The sequence below is a fragment of the Pseudophryne corroboree genome, chromosome 11 (genome assembly GCF_028390025.1).
Source record: "Pseudophryne corroboree isolate aPseCor3 chromosome 11, aPseCor3.hap2, whole genome shotgun sequence".
In the NCBI taxonomy this organism is placed as follows: Eukaryota; Metazoa; Chordata; class Amphibia; order Anura; family Myobatrachidae; genus Pseudophryne; species Pseudophryne corroboree.
The window spans coordinates 132,694,775-132,716,331 of NC_086454.1; the positions used below are offsets into that span (position 1 = coordinate 132,694,775).

At 46.9% G+C, this 21,557-nt stretch overlaps 1 long non-coding RNA gene across 1 annotated transcript in view; it reads left to right on the top strand.

Annotated features, from left to right (window-relative positions):
* LOC134970015 (uncharacterized) overlaps window positions 1-21,557 on the top strand; it is a 35,320-nt gene that overhangs the window by 2,494 nt on the left and 11,269 nt on the right. The window contains exons 2-3 of the long non-coding RNA XR_010189615.1: window positions 1,317-1,359; window positions 9,210-9,252. This is a non-coding gene — a long non-coding RNA (uncharacterized LOC134970015). The remainder of the gene's footprint in view (window positions 1-1,316; window positions 1,360-9,209; window positions 9,253-21,557) is intronic.

Genomic DNA, 21,557 nt, shown 5'->3' on the forward strand with positions numbered 1-21,557 from the left:
ATATGTTGCATCGTGCGGGGCCAAAAAGGCCCCAACAGAGGAATTTCCACTAGGTCGATTTCTACATTTCCTGCAAGCAGTAGTGAATATGGGCCTAAGTCTAGGCTCCATTAAAGTACAGGTCTCGGCTCTGTCGATTTTCTTTCAAAAAGAATTAGCTTCAGTACCTGAAGTTCAGGCATTGTGAAAGGAGTGCTGCATATTCAGCCCCTGTTTGTGCCCCGTGTGGCACCTTGGGATCTCAACGTGGTGTTGAGTTTTCTTAAAATCACATTGGTTTGAGCCACTAAAAACCGTGGATCTAAAATATCTCACGTGGAAAGTGGTCATGTTATTGGCCTTGGCTTCAGCCAGGCGAGTGTCAGAATTGGCGGCTTTATCATGTAAAAGCCCTTATCTGATTTTCCATATGGATAGGGCAGAATTGAGGACTCGTCCCCAATTTCTTCCTAAGGTGGTGTCAGCGTTTCACCTGAACCAGCCTATTGTGGTGCCGGCGGCTACTAGTGAATTGGAGGACTCCAAGTTGCTAGACGTTGTCAGGGCCCTGAAAATATATGTTTCCAGGACGGCTGGAGTCAGAAACTCTGACTCGCTGTTTATCCTGTATGCACCCAACAAGCTGGGTGCTCCTGCTTCTAAGCAGTTTATTGCTCGCTGGATTTGTAGTACAATTCAGCTTGCACATTCTGTGGCAGGCATACCACAGCCAAAATCTGTAAATGCCCATTCCACAAGGAAGGTGGGCTCATCTTGGGCGGCTGTCCGAGGGGTCTCGGCTTTACAACTTTGCCGAGCAGCTACTTGGTCAGGGGCAAACACGTTTGAAAAATTCTACAAATTTGATACCCTGGCTGAGGAGGACCTGGAGTTCTCTCATTCGGTGCTACAGAGTCATCCGCACTCTCCCGCCCGTTTGGGAGCTTTGGTATAATCCCCATGGTCCTTACGGAGTTCCCAGCATCCACTAGGACGTTAGAGAAAATAAGAATTTACTCACCGGTAATTCTATTTCTCGTAGTCCGTAGTGGATGCTGGGCGCCCATCCCAAGTGCGGATTGTCTGCAATACTTGTATATAGTTATTGTTAACTAAAGGGTTATTGTTGAGCCATCTGTTGAGAGTGTAACCCTTTTTTCACCTCCAGGGGTTACTTAATACATATGACAGAGTGCCTCCACCCAAGCAATGATAGATCCACCCCAGGCTTGCTTGGGAAAGCTGAGACACGTAGTGATATATTTACAGTCTCGGGGGGGGGGGGGGGGGTAGTTAAGATGTTGTATTTACCTGTTATATATTCTTGTGTTTTTCAGGTTCTGATCTTCAGATGACTGAGACAAATCATCCCCTTAAACGGTAAGTATTTAGTAGTAGAACTTTATTACTTTCTCATTTCCTTTCTTCACAGAATAAACACTTCTTAAATTTAAGTTCAGGGTACCGTACTAATGTTTATGGGCAATTGGAATCATTACTCGCAAAACAATAATATAATTTACCAACATATAGTAATATACATGGAATATTATATACTATACCATACAACAAATTAATTTAACTAGGGTCATCATATAGATTATCACTAAATTGACTATAATATTATCAGTCCCAATACAGTATGAAGCTTAAGCGTTGGGTATACCAGTTGGATGTCGTTGGTGCACTGTTGGGGCCCAGTTTTTTTTTTCTTTTGTATTCCTGAGGTCTTCTTAGCTAAATAATCACTGGACTGGTGATTATTGTACCTTTATACGAGATTTCCATCTACATGAACCCCATTTTGTAACTTTTCCAGGATAGTCCTTGTCAGGATTATACAAGGATACTGTTCGGGAGGTATCAAATGCCTATTGAGAGCCCACAGATTATGTATTAGCAGTTTAATATTACATGCACAGGCGTATCTATAAATGCAAGATGGCTATGTTGGGGTTACCACCTTTATTATAATAGTCAAGATGATTAATATGAACTATTCTACTCGTTATTCCACACTGGCTCACACAACTGGGGCATAGGACTTTCTCAAAATATCTATATCTCCCTTGGAGGTGATACAGAACCACTTTAGGATCTTTCTCCCCCAATTACTTTGGTTAGAGAAAAGCTCGGAAAGAGATATTCCATTAGGAGACAGTTCGGAGCATATAATAACATAACGAGGGTAGTGTAGACTTTCAGAGTGCTTGGTACGGGAACTCATATACTCCGGGTTTTAGTATTGGATGCTAATTATACATATATCTGCGTCCCTGTAGTAACTTATTACTGAAGCTGCGAATCAAGCAATAATTTCCTCAGAATGTGATGATTGCTAATGAATTACCATGGTGCTATTCCACTGGCGAAACTACTGACAGACTGAATGAATAGTCCGACTAGTTCTGACCGAACTATTGCAGCGTTGGGTATCCAGTAATACTGGGTAATATAGTGCTGATAAATGTGGGCAGTCACACCGTTTATTTCCTCAGTACAAGGTGCGTTAAAAGTCTATAACATAAACACTGAGTTGAATACACTGAGGGCATTATATGTGTATTATACTGCGTATCTATGATAATGATGAGGAGGGCTGAGGCACATCTGAGTACAGTACTAATTGTCCCTGACAATGCTGAGGCAGTTATTATCCTTAGTTTAATAGTCAATGACAGGACTGACTCTGGGCTGAATTGCTGAAGAGAACACTACAGGGGAATGGCTGTTACCGGCTCATCAGTAATATATCTGGTACTCTGGTTCTGTCATCATACCTCCCTCTTTGGGGATGGTATATTGTATAGTGCCGCCTATGATCCGCCCAGCCGGGAGGGAGTATACTCCGGGTACCTCATCGATGACGCCGCCAGCGTCTCCTTCCGTCACCAGCCTCCTCCTCCGCTCCGTCAAGCGGGAACAGCCGCTTCAAGTCACACTGCTGCTCACTACTGTTATGGCCACTCGGACAGTTCTCCACACGCCACCGGAGCAACCGATACGCACACCGGAGTCCTTCACTCCAAACTCCGGATCAATTCAGGTGCGTCAGTCACTCCAGGTAGCATTCACTGCCCCTTCGTCGTTCCTCTCCCTCCGTCTCTCCTCAGGCACCCGTCCTCGCGGCTCTCTCTCCCGCTTCCTTCACGAGCTGGGTTCAACGGCTCTCTCAATCCGGGCATAAGAATGAGCAGCACGAGAGCTCCTGGAAGCTTCTCTGGAGTCCAGCTCGTGCCACAGTACCACATCACCAATTAAAAGCTGCACAGTTCACCCTCACTGCTCCCCACCATCAACCCTTCAATATATATATATATACATGACAAGGGTTGCATTAACCAATTTACATATAGTTCATATATTTACAACGGCATTAAATAGAATAATGCATATTTCATACATTTACTCAGGAATTAAATAGTTAGTATATAGGGATATATATATATATACATATTGTAATCCTCAGGCAACATTTATTTATTTATTTTTTACTGGGCTACACTCTCCCCCTGGTGAGTACATTTACACTTTTTTAAAGTTAACTGGATTTCACCACATACATTTACATTCCCAGGGTCATTCTAAGTATTACCAGGTACACTCCATCCAAAATATGGCCATGACATCACCATATGGGGTTGCAATATCAAGGGAATTTCAGTTGGCGTGCCTAACTGGTCATAGGTGAGTATTCTAGGTGCCCTCTTAACCCTTTGAGGCCTAGGTGACATAGGTGGTGGTTCAGGAATAACTCCTTCTCCCATATTACCCAAATGGATTTGTTCAGGAACTTCTGTTATTTCACATAGTGATTCAATTCCATTACCATCATGGCTTCCAATACTATCCTGTTCTACCCTATTACATGAAGAGGGTATTTTTTCTTGTCCCCCAGTATATGAATCCAATACATGGGTTTGGGATCCCCAAGGTTCACTATCCCAATAATAATATCCTGCATTAGAGTCATCCTCAATCTCTTCATCTTCTGTTCTCTGACTCTGAGAGTTAATTTTCTGTGTACCAATGCTTTCAACTTCATTATCTTCCATAGGACACGATACAGTATTTTCCCATCTAATGTCCTGAGCAATAGGGAGTAAATGTTTTCTATGGTAAGTGACCATATTTCCATGTCCATTCGCTGGGGCGAGTTGGTATACTGGAATGTTAGGGAGCTGTCTCAATACTATATAAGGAGTGGGTTTCCATTTATACTGTAACTTTTGCTTTCGAGGTAACCCCAGAGCTCTAATCAGCACTCGATCTCCAGACTTTAATATGTGTTCCTTAATGTGTCCATCAACATAATCTTTGTTTCTGTCACACATTTTCCGGGCAGCACTTTCAGCTAGTTGATAGGCTTCTCGCAATTGTTGACGAAGTTGTCTCACATACTGGCTGTGAGATATATTTGAACCAGAATTATTCCGAGTTCCTAAACAAATGTCTATGGGCAATCTGGCCTCCCGACCGAACATGAGATAATATGGGGTGTATCCGGTAGTGTCGTTCCGAGTGCAATTATATGCATGCACTAAAGGAGCAATATATTTCCGCCAGTTGGATTTTCTTTTAGAGTCTAATGTACCCAACATGTTTAATAAAGTTCTGTTAAATCGCTCAGGCTGAGGGTCTCCTTGGGGATGATAAGGGGTAGTGCGGGATTTAGTTATACCACAGCAATGACACAGTTCTCGAATTACTTTACTCTCAAATTCGCGACCTTGATCGGAATGAATCCTTGCTGGCAACCCGTAATGTACAAAGAATTTCTCCCACAATGTTCTTGCCACAGTTATTGCAGTCTGGTTCACAGTTAAGTAGGCTTGGGCATACCTCGTGAAATGGTCAGTTACTACAAGAATATGACAGTCTGATCTGCCAGGGCCATCTAAGGTGAGAAAATCGATGCATACTAATTCCATAGGTCCCGTGCTGGTGATATTAACTAATGGAACGGTAGATATAGGTAATTTTTTTCGGAGAATACAATTCCCGCAGGTTCTACAGAATCGTTCTATATCCTGATTCATATGAGCCCAGAAAAAACGATCGGACACCAACCCCTGGGTTTTATCATACCCAAGGTGACCATGGTGATCATGCAATGCTTCTAGCACCATCTGCTGATACTTGGTTGGTAATACTATCTGCATTTTAGTACCTCCGTCCTTCTTAAGTACTTTCCGATATAATACCCCATTCAGAATAGTTAACTTCCTGTACTGTCGCATCAATACTTGTGCCTTAGTTGGTAATTGAGAGCGATGTAACTGATAAGTATGATCTTCGATAATCCGAACAATAGGAAGAATATTGGGGTCATTTCGTTGTTCTTGAGCTAGTTGTTCGGAGGTTATTATCCCTAACCCCTGCAGTTCAACCCTTCCTAATCTACAATAGGAAGGTGGAATAGCTATTTCAGAAGCTCCTATATCATATACAGCAGCCACTTCTTGATTTCTGGTGATACTAATATGTCGGCACAGTCCTTTCACTACTCCAGCGGGTACTTCAATCCAATCAGAGTCACCTCCTGGAGCTTCCGTATGAGGCATTCTAGATAAAGCATCCGCAGCCTGATTATTAATACCTGGCCTATATTTGATAGTGAAGTCATAGTTGGTAAGGGCTGCAAGCCATCGGTGTCCAGTGGCATCAAGTTTAGCGGATGTCTGTACATAAGTAAGTGGATTGTTATCCGTCTGTACAATGAATTGAGCTCCATAAAGATAGTCGTGCAATTTTTCGCTAACCACCCATTTTAATGCGAGAAATTCCAACTTGTGGACTGGATAATTTCTTTCACTACTGGAAATTCCTCTACTAACATAGGCAATGGGTCTCAATAGTTGCTCTTGTTTTTGGTACAACACTCCTCCAAGCCCGTCTAAGGAGGCATCTATGTGTACTTCGTAAGGCAAATCAGGTATAGCATATGCCAACACAGGAGATTTAGTGAGGCGATCTTTCAGAGTAACAAATGCTTCCTCACACTGGTCCGTCCACCTGTTTCCAAACAATTCTCGGGGCTTATGGTAAGACATGTCTACATCTGATTTCTTCCTTCGGTCTTTATTGACTGGCGGATATCCTCTGGTTAAATCTGTCAATGGTTTAGCGATTTTGGAATAGTGCTCTACAAATTTCCGGTAGTAGCCGCAGAAACCCAGAAAAGACCTCAATTCTTTAAGGTTGGTGGGTCGGGGCCATTTCTTCACCGTGGCCACTTTATCTGGGTCTGTGGCTATTCCGTTCCGACTCACCACATGTCCCAGATATTTAACTGAAGATCTACACAGTTTACATTTTTCAGCTGACAACTTTAGCCCTCAGGCTCGTAGACGATCTAATACTTTCAGTAATCTGGCATTGTGTTCATCTAGATCTTTCCCAAACACAATGATATCGTCTAGGTACACTAATACTTCCCGATAACACATGTCACCTACAGTTTGTTCCATGGTTCGTTGGAAAGTAGCCGGTGCTCCCTTGATTCCTTGGGGCATCTTTAAGAACTCGTAGAACCCAATAGGGCAGATGAAGGCGGTTTTGGCTCTATCCTCCTTACTCATGGGGATCTGATAGTACCCGCATCGTAGATCAAGAACGGAGAACCACTGGCTCCCTTGAAGGCAATCCAAAGCCTCGTCTACTTTAGGTACAGTGTACTGATCAGTCACGGTTCTATTGTTAAGAGTACGATAGTCTATACATAGACAAATTTCTCCGGTCTTTTTCCGAGCAACCACAATAGGTGAAGCATACTGACTCTCGGAATCAGCGATAACATTATTTTCCAACAAATTCCTAAGGTGACTCCTGACGTCTTCGAAATCAGCTGGAGCCAATCTCCTGGATCTCTCTCGGAATGGAGTATTATTTGTCAATCTGATATGATGTTCAACACCCGAGGCAGTCCCTAGATCCCAATCACTTTTTGAAAAAACATCTTCCCTTAACATGAGTTGTTCCATTAGTAGTTTTTTTCGTGGCTGATCAATATCACTCCCATGAAAACACTCTTCCAGATTCAATTGGTGGTAATATCCCGGAGACCCAGTAGACAAAGGGGTAACCATTCGATCGGGATGACTTTCCAAAAAGTTACAGTGAACTGTTTCTGGTTCTATCGATGATCTCATCTCTTCATTATTTCCTCTGTCTTGTTTATCACACCATTGCTTTAAGTTTCTAAACATATTGGTATTAGTACCCACTATGGCGGACAAGTGGCCATTATCTCCAGGGGAATCAGGGCAGATTAGGGCAACCAATGGAATAGACTCATTAGGGGTAATTAATCCAGGTTCCAAAGTAAGTTGTGTAACTATGTACCCCAAATACGGATACTTCTGTTCACTGAGGCCCCATACTGTAAGACCGCTAAGAGCTTGAATGGGAACAGTTGACAGATTCTCCCGGTACCATGTTTCAAATACAATGGACACTTGTGACCCACTGTCCAACAACACCATACATTCCTGTCCATTTATCAAAGCTTTCATTAATGGTGCATGTCCCATGAGACTGTCTGGAATAGCATCAGACCACTGGGCACTCCCCATAGCATGAACATTTATTGTTGGGGAGCCTGTGAGGGGTTCACAGTACTCCCGTTGGGGTTTTCCATCTGCTCATCTCTGGACCGGTGGTAAAACGACATTCTTCCATTCCTTTCCATACCACTCACGGAGCATTCAAAGGATCTATGTCCTGGTTGTCCACAATTATAACAAAGCATATTCCCACGACTACCACTTCCCCTTGTCCGTCCTCGGTTTGAGTCCGATGACCAGTATGGCCTTGATGAAGCTGTACTCTGTAACGCAATCAATTGGTCTATTTTTTTATTTTGATCTTCCAACAATTTAATCAATCGATCATCCATAACAGAGGAGGTGGGGGCAGGGATAGCAGGTAGGATAGCTTTGACTCTTTTAATAGTCTTGTCTCGATTCTCGATTTGGACTTCTTCTAACTTGACCTCCTTCACAAGTTCGGTGAGACTTGGTGCTGATCCTGACCGCCGGGTACACCGTAGTCTTTGTGCAACTGGATTAAGAGTGAGAGCTCCTTTCAGAACCTGTCGCATTCTGTTTTCATCTACCGCCTCCTTATCGATCCCCCCTTTCTCTACAATTTGGTAAATCAATCTATCCACTCTATAAATATATTGAGTTAGAGTCTCCCCCGGTTCCTGATAGGTGCGATGTAATCTTGACATCAAATCCCCTACATCCTCCATGGTGCCATAGGAAAAATCCAAAGCCTCTAGATAATCCTTCAGAGTAGCTGTAGATTTACTCCTCCTTGTGGCTTGAATCACCCTCATAGCGGGTCCCCGGAGACTTTCCACTATACGTTGTCTTTTGATATGCTCGGGACATTGCCACTCTTCAGAGTGTTGAATGGCTGCCTCTCTCCAAGTATCGTAGGTTTCTTCACCCGCAGGCACAGGGGAAATACCCGAGAAAATCCTGAGTCTTCTATATCCCCCTTCATAATGTAATCTCTCCATCTGACTAACCATTTTATTCATCATTGTTTCCACTCCTTTCCCAGTAGATTCGTCCACATTCTCTGTCAGATCCTCCCCACTATGGATATGAAAACAGTCTCCTGCTGCCGTGGTATCATTTCCCATCTCGTCTCCTGGTGTGGCTGCTTCTTCCATACTTTCCGGCCATAATAGTTGAACTTTTCGCCCAGGGACATCTTCAACCACCACCATACTGGGTAGTAATGTGTTATCCAAAGGAAGTCTATTACTAAGTAAAATGGCGAAAGTTTCTCCCTCTTGTCCTTTCCATCGATCAACAGTACATGGTTGACTAATCCCATATAATTGCACCACAGCCCGAATGACTGCATCATCACTGGCTAATGAAAGTTTTCCAACCAGCCCAAAGCTGCATAAGGGTTCCACGCCCTTTTCTTTACACCACCTATAGATATCGGCGTTGGTAATTTCTTCCATAATGTATAGTTTCGATATCAACCACTGAATCTTGGGATCTCAGCAGTGCCTCCAAATGTAACCCTTTTTTCACCTCCAGGGGTTACTTAATACATATGACAGAGTGCCTCCACCCAAGCAATGATAGATCCACCCCAGGCTTGCTTGGGAAAGCTGAGACACGTAGTGATATATTTACAGTCTCGGGGGGGGGGGGGTAGTTAAGATGTTGTATTTACCTGTTATATATTCTTGTGTTTTTCAGGTTCTGATCTTCAGATGACTGAGACAAATCATCCCCTTAAACGGTAAGTATTTAGTAGTAGAACTTTATTACTTTCTCATTTCCTTTCTTCACAGAATAAACACTTCTTAAATTTAAGTTCAGGGTACCGTACTAATGTTTATGGGCAATTGGAATCATTACTCGCAAAACAATAATATAATTTACCAACATATAGTAATATACATGGAATATTATATACTATACCATACAACAAATTAATTTAACTAGGGTCATCATATAGATTATCACTAAATTGACTATAATATTATCAGTCCCAATACAGTATGAAGCTTAAGCGTTGGGTATACCAGTTGGATGTCGTTGGTGCACTGTTGGGGCCCAGTTTTTTTTTTCTTTTGTATTCCTGAGGTCTTCTTAGCTAAATAATCACTGGACTGGTGATTATTGTACCTTTATACGAGATTTCCATCTACATGAACCCCATTTTGTAACTTTTCCAGGATAGTCCTTGTCAGGATTATACAAGGATACTGTTCGGGAGGTATCAAATGCCTATTGAGAGCCCACAGATTATGTATTAGCAGTTTAATATTACATGCACAGGCGTATCTATAAATGCAAGATGGCTATGTTGGGGTTACCACCTTTATTATAATAGTCAAGATGATTAATATGAACTATTCTACTCGTTATTCCACACTGGCTCACACAACTGGGGCATAGGACTTTCTCAAAATATCTATATCTCCCTTGGAGGTGATACAGAACCACTTTAGGATCTTTCTCCCCCAATTACTTTGGTTAGAGAAAAGCTCGGAAAGAGATATTCCATTAGGAGACAGTTCGGAGCATATAATAACATAACGAGGGTAGTGTAGACTTTCAGAGTGCTTGGTACGGGAACTCATATACTCCGGGTTTTAGTATTGGATGCTAATTATACATATATCTGCGTCCCTGTAGTAACTTATTACTGAAGCTGCGAATCAAGCAATAATTTCCTCAGAATGTGATGATTGCTAATGAATTACCATGGTGCTATTCCACTGGCGAAACTACTGACAGACTGAATGAATAGTCCGACTAGTTCTGACCGAACTATTGCAGCGTTGGGTATCCAGTAATACTGGGTAATATAGTGCTGATAAATGTGGGCAGTCACACCGTTTATTTCCTCAGTACAAGGTGCGTTAAAAGTCTATAACATAAACACTGAGTTGAATACACTGAGGGCATTATATGTGTATTATACTGCGTATCTATGATAATGATGAGGAGGGCTGAGGCACATCTGAGTACAGTACTAATTGTCCCTGACAATGCTGAGGCAGTTATTATCCTTAGTTTAATAGTCAATGACAGGACTGACTCTGGGCTGAATTGCTGAAGAGAACACTACAGGGGAATGGCTGTTACCGGCTCATCAGTAATATATCTGGTACTCTGGTTCTGTCATCATACCTCCCTCTTTGGGGATGGTATATTGTATAGAGCCGCCTATGATCCGCCCAGCCGGGAGGGAGTATACTCCGGGTACCTCATCGATGACGCCGCCAGCGTCTCCTTCCGTCACCAGCCTCCTCCTCCGCTCCGTCAAGCGGGAACAGCCGCTTCAAGTCACACTGCTGCTCACTACTGTTATGGCCACTCGGACAGTTCTCCACACGCCACCGGAGCAACCGATACGCACACCGGAGTCCTTCACTCCAAACTCCGGATCAATTCAGGTGCGTCAGTCACTCCAGGTAGCATTCACTGCCCCTTCGTCGTTCCTCTCCCTCCGTCTCTCCTCAGGCACCCGTCCTCGCGGCTCTCTCTCCCGCTTCCTTCACGAGCTGGGTTCAACGGCTCTCTCAATCCGGGCATAAGAATGAGCAGCACGAGAGCTCCTGGAAGCTTCTCTGGAGTCCAGCTCGTGCCACAGTACCACATCACCAATTAAAAGCTGCACAGTTCACCCTCACTGCTCCCCACCATCAACCCTTCAATATATATATATACATGACAAGGGTTGCATTAACCAATTTACATATAGTTCATATATTTACAACGGCATTAAATAGAATAATGCATATTTCATACATTTACTCAGGAATTAAATAGTTAGTATATAGGGATATATATATATATACATATTGTAATCCTCAGGCAACATTTATTTATTTATTTTTTACTGGGCTACACTAGGCTCAGTTGTTTTCATACTGTCAAACTGGATATAGTATCACGAGTTGTACGGTGTGATTGGTGTGGCTGGTAAGAGTCTTACCCGGGATTCTAAATCCTTCCTTATTATGTCTGCTCGTCCGGGCACAGTGTCCTAACTGAGGCTTGGAGGAGGGTCATAGTGGGAGGAGCCAGTGCACACCAGGTAGTCATAAATCTTTCTAGAGTGCCCAGCCTCCTTCGGAGCCCGCTATTCCCCCAGTCTCCTGCGGAGCCGCTATTCCCCATGGTCCTTTCGGAGTCCCCAGCATCCACTACGGACTATGAGAAATAGAATTATCGGTAAGTAAATTCTTATTTTTTTTTGTATGCGGTGCAACTAGGGGGCACAACTCTACAGGGGGCACTTTACTGGGGGCAATACAACTGTGGGCACAGCTACAGGGGGCACAGCTACAGGGGGCATAACTGACCACGCCCCTTCTCCGTGAAGCCACACCCCTATATTTTCACCCTGGGCGCCACAAGGTCTAGATCCGGCCCTGATCCCGAGCACCATAATAACGTCATTTTAAATTGAAGGAATTAACCTTACTCCTTACCCTTACCCACTGCTGGGTCCAGAAACCCAGGTACACTGCTGGGGATATGTATCCAGGTATAGTGCTGGGTCCACATATCCAGGTACACATTCAGGGGATATGTATCCAGGTACACTGCTGGGGCCAGATATCCAGGTACACTACTGGGGCCAGATATCCAGGTACACTGCTGGGTCCACATATCCAGGTACACTACTGGGGCCAGATATCCAGGTACACTGCTGGGTCCACATATCCAGGTACACTGCTGGGGCCAGATATCCAGGTACACTGCTGGGTCCACGTATCCAGGTACACTGCTGGGTCCACGTATCCAGGTATGCTGCTGGGTCCACATATCCAGGTACACTGCTGGGGCCAGATATCCAGGTACACTGCTGGGTCCACGTATCCAGGTACACTGCTGGGTCCACGTATCCAGGTATGCTGCTGGGTCCACATATCCAGGTACACTGCTGGGGCCAGATATCCAGGTACACTGCTGGGTCCACGTATCCAGGTACACTGCTGGGTCCACGTATCCAGGTACACTGCTGGGTCCACATATCCAGGTACACTGCTGGGGCCAGATATCCAGGTACACTGCTGGGTCCACGTATCCAGGTACACTGCTGGGTCCACGTATCCAGGTATGCTGCTGGGTCCACATATCCAGGTACACTGCTGGGGCCAGATATCCAGGTACACTGCTGGGTCCACGTATCCAGGTACACTGCTGGGTCCACGTATCCAGGTATGCTGCTGGGTCCACATATCCAGGTACACTGCTGGGGCCAGATATCCAGGTACACTGCTGGGTCCACGTATCCAGGTACACTGCTGGGTCCACGTATCCAGGTATGCTGCTGGGTCCACATATCCAGGTACACTGCTGGGGCCAGATATCCAGGTACACTGCTGGGTCCACGTATCCAGGTACGCTGCTGGGTCCACATATCCAGGTACGCTGCTGGGTCCACGTATCCAGGTACACTGTTGGGGATATGTATCCAGGTATTGTGCTGGGTCCAGGGACGTGCAGTCAGGGGAGGCAGGGGAGGCAGTGCCTCCCCTGTCATCAGTGATTCAAATAATACAAAGAAGATACTTATGACACATATTCTGTGCCATAAGTATCTGCTTTAGCCTTTGTATTATGTTAATCATTTTTTACCAAGTAAAATTCAGTGTCAATGTGTTTTGGAGGCACCGCTCTCGGTGCCTCCTGCTGTCAGTGATGAAGGGCTGGAAGCGGGGGGCGGGGCCAGGTATCGGTCAGTCATAGCCCATTGAAAAAAAACCCTGTAAGCGGCACCTCCAGAAGTGCCGCTTTGACAGGGGCGTGCTGACAGCCCTTATCATGCAAGCACGCCCCTGTCACTGATCTGATGTGATTGGCCGATTCCGGGGCCAGCGGGGCAGGGGGGGGGGGGGGGCACTAATTATTATTATTTACATTATTTAACTATGCGCCTGCCTGTCCCCCAGTAACGCATAGCGCTGCCAAGTGATGTCCGACCTGAGGGGGAAGAACGGCCGCGATTCCCTCTCCTCTCACATGCAACTGACATACCTGCGGTGACAGAAGAGGACAGCGATGGGTGCCGGGATGTCTGCGTTGTACTCCCCCAGTGACCCGGAGCACAGAAGCAGCAGCAGCCTCTCAGCCTCCCTGGGGCAGATGTGCCCCGGCTCTGAGATCCCAGCTCCCCCAGTCTGCAGCAGGCCGCTGGGGATCAGAGACAGCGGGTAGGCAGGAGTCCTCCGGCTCTTAGCATCAGACTTCAGCCGCAGCACCAGTGTCGGATTTAAAGCAGGTTGTGTGGGGATGAATGTGCTCGGCACTCAGTCTACTCCCATGCCTGGGGGCTCTGCTCCATACTCTTCTAGCCCAGCCCAGGCTGCTGGCTGACTGCTGCTCCGTCAGAATGAAGATGGTGGCTGAGGGCATGATCCTCCACATCACAACAGGGGGCACTGACAGGTAAGGCACTAGCTTCTGGCCCTCTACAGTGTGTTTATGTAAGTTGTTACTGTGTGTGCACACTTTGCCCTCCCCTGCCTGTTACAATGACAGCGGCTGTGATGGGGTGCTCCAGCTGGCCTGGCCTTTCAAGATGGCACATGGCTTCACAGAGGCCATCCTCCCTTGTCCCACTGCCCCATGTACCCTGCAAATCATGCCTGCCATGTTTATTTTCGCGCTTCCCACTTCAATGTCATTAAACTAGAACACAACTCCAGGGAGCCGTAGACAGAATATGATAGGGACCCTGAGGGCGGCAGCCTGACCCCCCACAGTGAGGACACCATCTGCGACAGCGGCCTGGGTGCCACAGGGTCCTCCATGGTGCATGTAGCTTACAGTGTCGACTCGGTGATCAGGCAGCCCACCCTTAGCAATTTATCACTGAGCATCAGCAGCCCATAGATGGAGAGGCAGCAGTGTTAGTGCCTGAGAGTGCCGACAATCCATGTATCCTGCAGCCCCCATCCCAGCTGCTGCAGCAGGGCCTGTCCTATATACCCACATAGTATTCTGCAGAGTGGGCATAATTGCCCTGTGACCATTGCCCTATCACCTATGTCTACCAGCAGGGCCACATTGGTCATCTGACAGTCTGGTCCAGTCAAGCAGGAGATACACCTCCTGGCGATGTGTTCTGTGTGTGCGGATTTTGTAGAATTTGGCTGTGTCATGACGTCACTTTGCACAGCAACATATTTGGTGACACATTGGGACAAGGAGCTGAGGAGTTGAGAGTGGCATTACAGCTCTCCTGGTGCTGCCTTCTCCTGCTCTCCCGTCCCCCACTATTTCTCCTCTACCTCTCCCACTATTCCTCCTCCATCTCCCACTACTCCTTCTCTCTACCTCTCCCATCTCCCACTATTCCTCCTCTCTACCTCTCCCATCTCCCACTATTCCTCCTCTCTACCTCTCCCATCTCCCACTATTCCTCCTCTCTACCTCTCCCATCTCCCACTATTCCTCCTCTCTACCTCTCCCATCTCCCACTATCCTCCTCTCTACCTCTCCCACTATTCCTCCTCTCTACCTCTCCCATCTCCCACTATTCCTCCTCTCTACCTCTCCCACTATTCCTCCTCTCTACCTCTCCCATTTCCCACTATTCCTCCTCTCTACCTCTCCCATCTCCCACTATCCTCCTCTCTACCTCTCCCACTATTCCTCCTCTCTACCTCTCCCGTCTCCCACTATTCCTCCTCTCTACCTCTCCCATCTCCCACTATTCCTCCTCTCTACCTCTCCCATCTCCCACTATTCCTCCTCTCTACCTCTCCCATCTCCCACTATTCCTCCTCTCTACCTCTCCCATCTCCCACTATCCTCCTCTCTACCTCTCCCACTATTCCTCCTCTCTACCTCTCCCATCTCCCACTATTCCTCCTCTCTACCTCTCCCATCTCCCACTATTCCTCCTCTCTACCTCTCCCATCTCCCACTATTCCTCCTCTCTACCTCTCCCATCTCCCACTATTCCTCCTCTCTACCTCTCCCATCTCCCACTATTCCTCCTCTCTACCTCTCCCATCTCCCACTACTCCTCCTCTCTACCTCTCCCATCTCCCACTATTCCTCCTCTCTACCTCTCCCATCTCCCACTATTCCTCCTCTCTACCTCTTCCATCTCCCACTATTCCTCCTCTCTACCTCTCCCATCTCCCACTATTCCTCCTCTCTACCTCTCCCATCTCCCACTATCCTCCTCTCTACCTCTCCCACTATTCCTCCTCTCTACCTCTCCCATCTCCCACTATTCCTCCTCTCCCATCTCCCACTATTCCTCCTCTCTACCTCTCCCATCTCCCACTATCCTCCTCTCTACCTCTCCCACTATTCCTCCTCTCTACCTCTCACATCTCCCACTAGTCCACCTCTCCCATATTCCACTATTCCTCCTCTCTACCTCTCCCATCTCCCACTATTCCTCCTCTCTACCTCTCCCATATCCCGCTATTCCTCCTCTCTACCTCTCCCATCTCCCACTATTCCTCCTCTCTACCTCTCCCATCTCCCACTATCCTCCTCTCTACCTCTCCCATCTCCCACTATTCCTCCTCTCTACCTCTCCCATCTCCCACTATTCCTCCTCTCTACCTCTCCCGTCTCCACTATTCCTCCTCTCTACCTCTCCCATCTCCCACTATCCTCCTCTCTACCTCTCCCACTATTCCTCACCTCTACCACTCCCACTCTTCCTCCTCTCTCCCGTCTCCACTATTCCTCCTCTCTACCTCTCCCACTATTCCTCCTCTCTACCTCTCCCACTCTTCCTCCTCTCTCCCGTCTCCACTATTCCTCCTCTCTCCTGCTCTCCTGTCTCCCGCTATTCCTCCTCTCTACCTCTCCCACTATTCCTCCTCTCTACCCCTCCCACTCTTCCTCCTCTCTCCCGTCTCCACTATTCCTCCTCTCTCCTGCTCTCCTGTCTCCCGCTATTTCTCCTCTCTACTTTAATTTTACATACCAGCACGTCTGTTTACTAACGTCAATGACTGATTTACCCCAAAAATGAGTGGGATGTGCATTTGCTATAGCATTTGGCATAACAACTTTATTTGGACAGTGTGTATTTACAGCAGACATGTGGGACCATATCCCCACTCCCCTATCTCACCGCACGAGCAACTGAGCCTCCCAAGCTGCAGTGCCTCACCAGCTACTGACCTCACCGCACGCCACTGGCTGGGTCCACATATCCAGATACACTGCTGGGGATCTGTATTCAGTTATACTGCTGGGGGTGTAACCAGGTATACTGCAGGGTTCTCTTATTTAAGTAGACTGCTGGAGCAACGTATAGAGGTATACTGTTGGGGATATGTATTTAGGTACACTTCTGGGAATATGTATTTAGGTATATACTGCTGGATCCATGAATACAGGTACACTGTTGAGGATATGTATTTAGATACACTTCTGAGAATATGTATTTAGGTATACTGCTGGATCCATGAATACAGGTACACTGTTGAAGATATGTATTTAGGTACACTGCTAAGGCCGTACAGTATATCAAGGTACACTGCTGGGCACATGTACTGTATCTGGGTACACTCTTGAGCACATGAATCCAGATATCTGCTGGGATTATGTATTCAGGTACACTCAGGGGATGCATACATAGGTACACTGCTGGGTCCACAGATCTACAGTAGGTACGCTGCGGGGTCCACATATCGAGGTAAGCTGCTGGGTCCACATATCCAGGTAAGCTGTTGGGTCCACATATCTAGGTACGCTGCCGGGTCCACATATCTAGATACGCTGCCGGGTCCACATATCTAGGTATGCTGCTGGGTCCACATATCTAGGTACGCTGTTGGGTCCACATATCTAAGTACGCTGCTGGATCCACGTATCCAGATACGCTGCTAGGGATATGTATTCAGGTACACTAATGGATCCACATGTCCAGGTACACTGATGTGTTTGCATATCCAGGTACGCTGCTGGGTCCACATATCCAGGTACACTGCTGGGTCCACAGATCTACAGTAGGTACGCTGCTGGGTCCACATATCGAGGTAAGCTGCTGGGTCCACATATCCAGGTTAGCTGTTGGGTCCACATATCAAGGTACGCTGCTGGGTCTACATATCTATGTACGCTGCCGGGTCCACATATCTAGGTACGCTGCCGGGTCCACATATCTAGGTATGCTGTTGGGTCCACATATCTAGGTACGCTGTTGGGTCCACATATCTAAGTACGCTGCTGGATCCACGTATCCAGGTACGCTGCTAGGGATATGTATTCAGGTACACTAATGGATCCACATATCCAGGTACACTGATGTGTTTGCATATCCAGGTACGCTGCTGGGTCCACATATCCAGGTACGCTGCTGGGTCCACATATCCAGGTACACTGCTGGGTCCACATATCCAGGTACGCTGCTGGGTCCACATATCCAGGTACACTGCTGGGTCCAGAAACCCAGGTACGCTGCTGGGTCCACGTATCCAGGTACACTGATGGGTCCACATATCCAGGTACACTGCTGGGTCCACATATCCAGGTACACTGATGGGTCCACATATCCAAGTACACTGCTGGTGATATGTATTCAGATATACTGAAGGGCTGCATATCCAGGTTTACTGCAGGGGCCGCGTACCCAGTTATGTTGCAGGAGCCACGTACCCAGGTACACTGCTGGGTCCACATATCCAGGTACACTGCTGGGTCCACGTATCCAGGTATGCTGCTGGGTCCACATATCCAGGTACACTGTTGGGGATATTTATCCAGGTACACTGCTGGGTCCAGATATCCAGTTATACTGCTGGGGGTGTATCCAGGTATACTGCAGGGTCCACTTATTTAGGTAGACTGCTGGGGCAACGTATACAGGTATACTGTTGGGGATATGTATTTAGATACACTTCTGAGAATATGTATTTAGGTATACTGCTGGATCCATGAATACAGGTACACTGTTGAAGATATGTATTTAGGTACACTGCTAAGGCCGTACAGTATATCAAGGTACACTGCTGGGCACATGTACTGTATCTGGGTACACTCTTGAGCACATGAATCCAGATATCTGCTGGGATTATGTATTCAGGTACACTCAGGGGATGCATACATAGGTACACTGCTGGGTCCACAGATCTACAGTAGGTACGCTGCGGGGTCTACATATCGAGGTAAGCTGCTGGGTCCACATATCCAGGTACGCTGCGGGGTCCACATATCGAGGTAAGCTGCTGGGTCCACATATCCAGGTACGCTGCTGGGTCCACATATCCAGGTATGCTGCCGGGTCCACGTATCCAGGTACGCTGCTGGGTCCACGTATCCAGGTATGCTGCCGGGTCCACGTATCTAGGTACGCTGCCGGATCCACATATCTAGGTACGCTGCTGGGTCCACGTATCCAGGTACGCTGCTGGATCCACGTATCCAGGAACGCTGCTGGGTCCACGTATCCAGGTACGCTGCTGGGTCCACGTATCCAGGTACGCTGCTGGGTCCACGTATTCAGGTACGCTGCTGGGTCCACGTATCCAGGTACGCTGCTGGGTCCACGTATCCAGGTACGCTGCTGGGTCCACGTATCCAGGTACGCTGCTGGGTCCACGTATTCAGGTACACTGTTGGGGATATGTATCCAGGTATAGTGCTGGGTCCACATATCCAGGTACACTGTTGGGGATCTGTATTCAGTTATACTGCTGGGGGTGTAACCAGGTATACTGCAGGGTCCACTTATTTAAGTAGACTGCTGGAGCAACGTATAGAGGTATACTGTTGGGGATATGTATTTAGGTACACTTCTGGGAATATGTATTTAGGTATATACTGCTGGATCCATGAATACAGGTACACTGTTGAGGATATGTATTTAAGTACACTGCTAAGGCCGTATAGTATATCAAGGTACACTGCTGGGCACATGTACTGTATCTGGGTACACTCTTGAGCACATGAATCCAGATATCTGCTGGGATTATGTATTCAGGTACACTCAGGGGATGCATACATAGGTACACTGCTGGGTCCACAGATCTACAGTAGGTACGCTGCTGGGTCCACCTATCGAGGTAAGCTGCTGGGTCCACATATCCAGGTAAACTGTTGGGTCCACATATCCAGGTACGCTGCTGGGTCCACATATCTAGGTACGCTGCCAGGTCCACATATCAAGGTACGCTGCCGGGTCCACATATCTAGGTACGCTGCTGGGTCCACATATCTAGGTACGCTGCTGGGTCCACATATCTAAGTATGCTGCTGGGTCCACGTATCCAGGTACGCTGCTAGGGAAATGTATTCAGGTACACTAATGGATCCACATGTCCAGGTACAGTGATGTGTTTGCATATCCAGGTACGCTGCTGGGTCCACATATCCAGGTACGCTGCTGGGTCCACATATCCAGGTACACTGATGGGTCCACATATCCAGGCACACTGATGGGTCCACATATCCAAGTACACTGCTGGTGATATGTATTCAGGTATACTGAAGGGCTGTATATTCAGGTTTACTGCAGGGGCCGCGTACCCAGTTATGTTGCAGGGGCCACGTACCCAGGTACACTACTGGGTCCACATATCCAGGGACACTGCTGGGTCCAGTATCCGGTCTATAGCTCTACACTAAAATGATCTACAGTCAATAGGTCAACCACTAATGGTAGACATGTAAAAGGTCAACAGGGTCAAAAGGTCAACATGACAATTGTCGACGCAAGTTTTTTTTTTTTTTATACTTTACCATTCACGTGGGCTACGATTGGGAATAGTAACATGTGCCGAGCGCAGCGGGAGCGTCGAGAGACACCTTACCCAAAGCATGGCGAGCAAACGTGGTACACTAATGTGGCTTGTTTGCGGTAATAAAACAGCCTCCCCCCCCCAAAAAAAAAAAAAAAAATTTGTTTCTAACTGTTTTGTGTCAATCTTTTCACCAGCTAACAGGGCCTATTCCCACTCTATGGGTGTCCACGACACCCATAGAATGGGAATAGATCCTGTGGAGAGTGCAGCAAGCCAGCAAGGGGACTCTTTGCACTCGCCTTGCTGCTGGCATACTGACAGCCGGGATGCCATTGTCTGTATACTGACGGCCAGCATCCCGGCCACTGGTATGTCTTACTGAATCCACAGGTTTAGCTACTGGATAAATGTCTCCAAGTGTACGGTGGTTCCAACTAGCACATTCCTATAGTCTATGGAGCTGAACTTTTTTCAGCATTCTTCCTGTCACAAACAGAAACTGACGACAAGTAAGACCACTTGGCCCATCTAGTCTGCCCTAAACACATGTACACACTAGAGATGAGCGGGTTCGGTTTCTCTGAATCCGAACCCGCCAGAACTTCATGTTTTTTTTCACGGGTCCGAGCGACTCGGATCTTCCCGCCTTGCTCGGTTAACCCGAGCGCGCCCGAACGTCATCATGACGCTGTCGGATTCTCGCGAGGCTCGGATTCTATCGCGAGACTCGGATTCTATATAAGGAGCCGCGCGTCGCCGCCATTTTCACACGTGCATTGAGATTGATAGGGAGAGGACGTGGCTGGCGTCCTCTCCATTTAGATTATAAGAGACTGAGAGAGATTTACTGGAGCTGACTAGGAGGAGTACTGTTACTGTAGAAGTGTAGAGACTGAGTGGAGAGAGTTTACTAGTGAGGACAGTGCAGTTTACTTTATAATCCGTTCTCTGCCTGAAAAAAGCGATACACAGCACACAGTGACTCAGTCACATACCATATCTGTGTGCACTGCTCAGGCTCAGGCCAGTGTGCTGCATCATCTATTATCTATCTATATATAATATTATATATATCTGTCTGACTGCTCAGCTCACACAGCTTATAATTGTGGGGGAGACTGGGGAGCACTACTGCAGTGCCAGTTATAGGTTATAGCAGGAGCCAGGAGTACATAATATATTATATAGTGAGTGACCACCAGACACACAGTGCAGTTTATTTAATATATCCGTTCTCTGCCTGAAAAAAGCGATACACACAGTGACTCAGTCAGTCACATACCATATCTGTGTGCACTGCTCAGGCTCAGGCCAGTGTGCTGCATCATCTATATATATTATATATCTGTCTGACTGCTCAGCT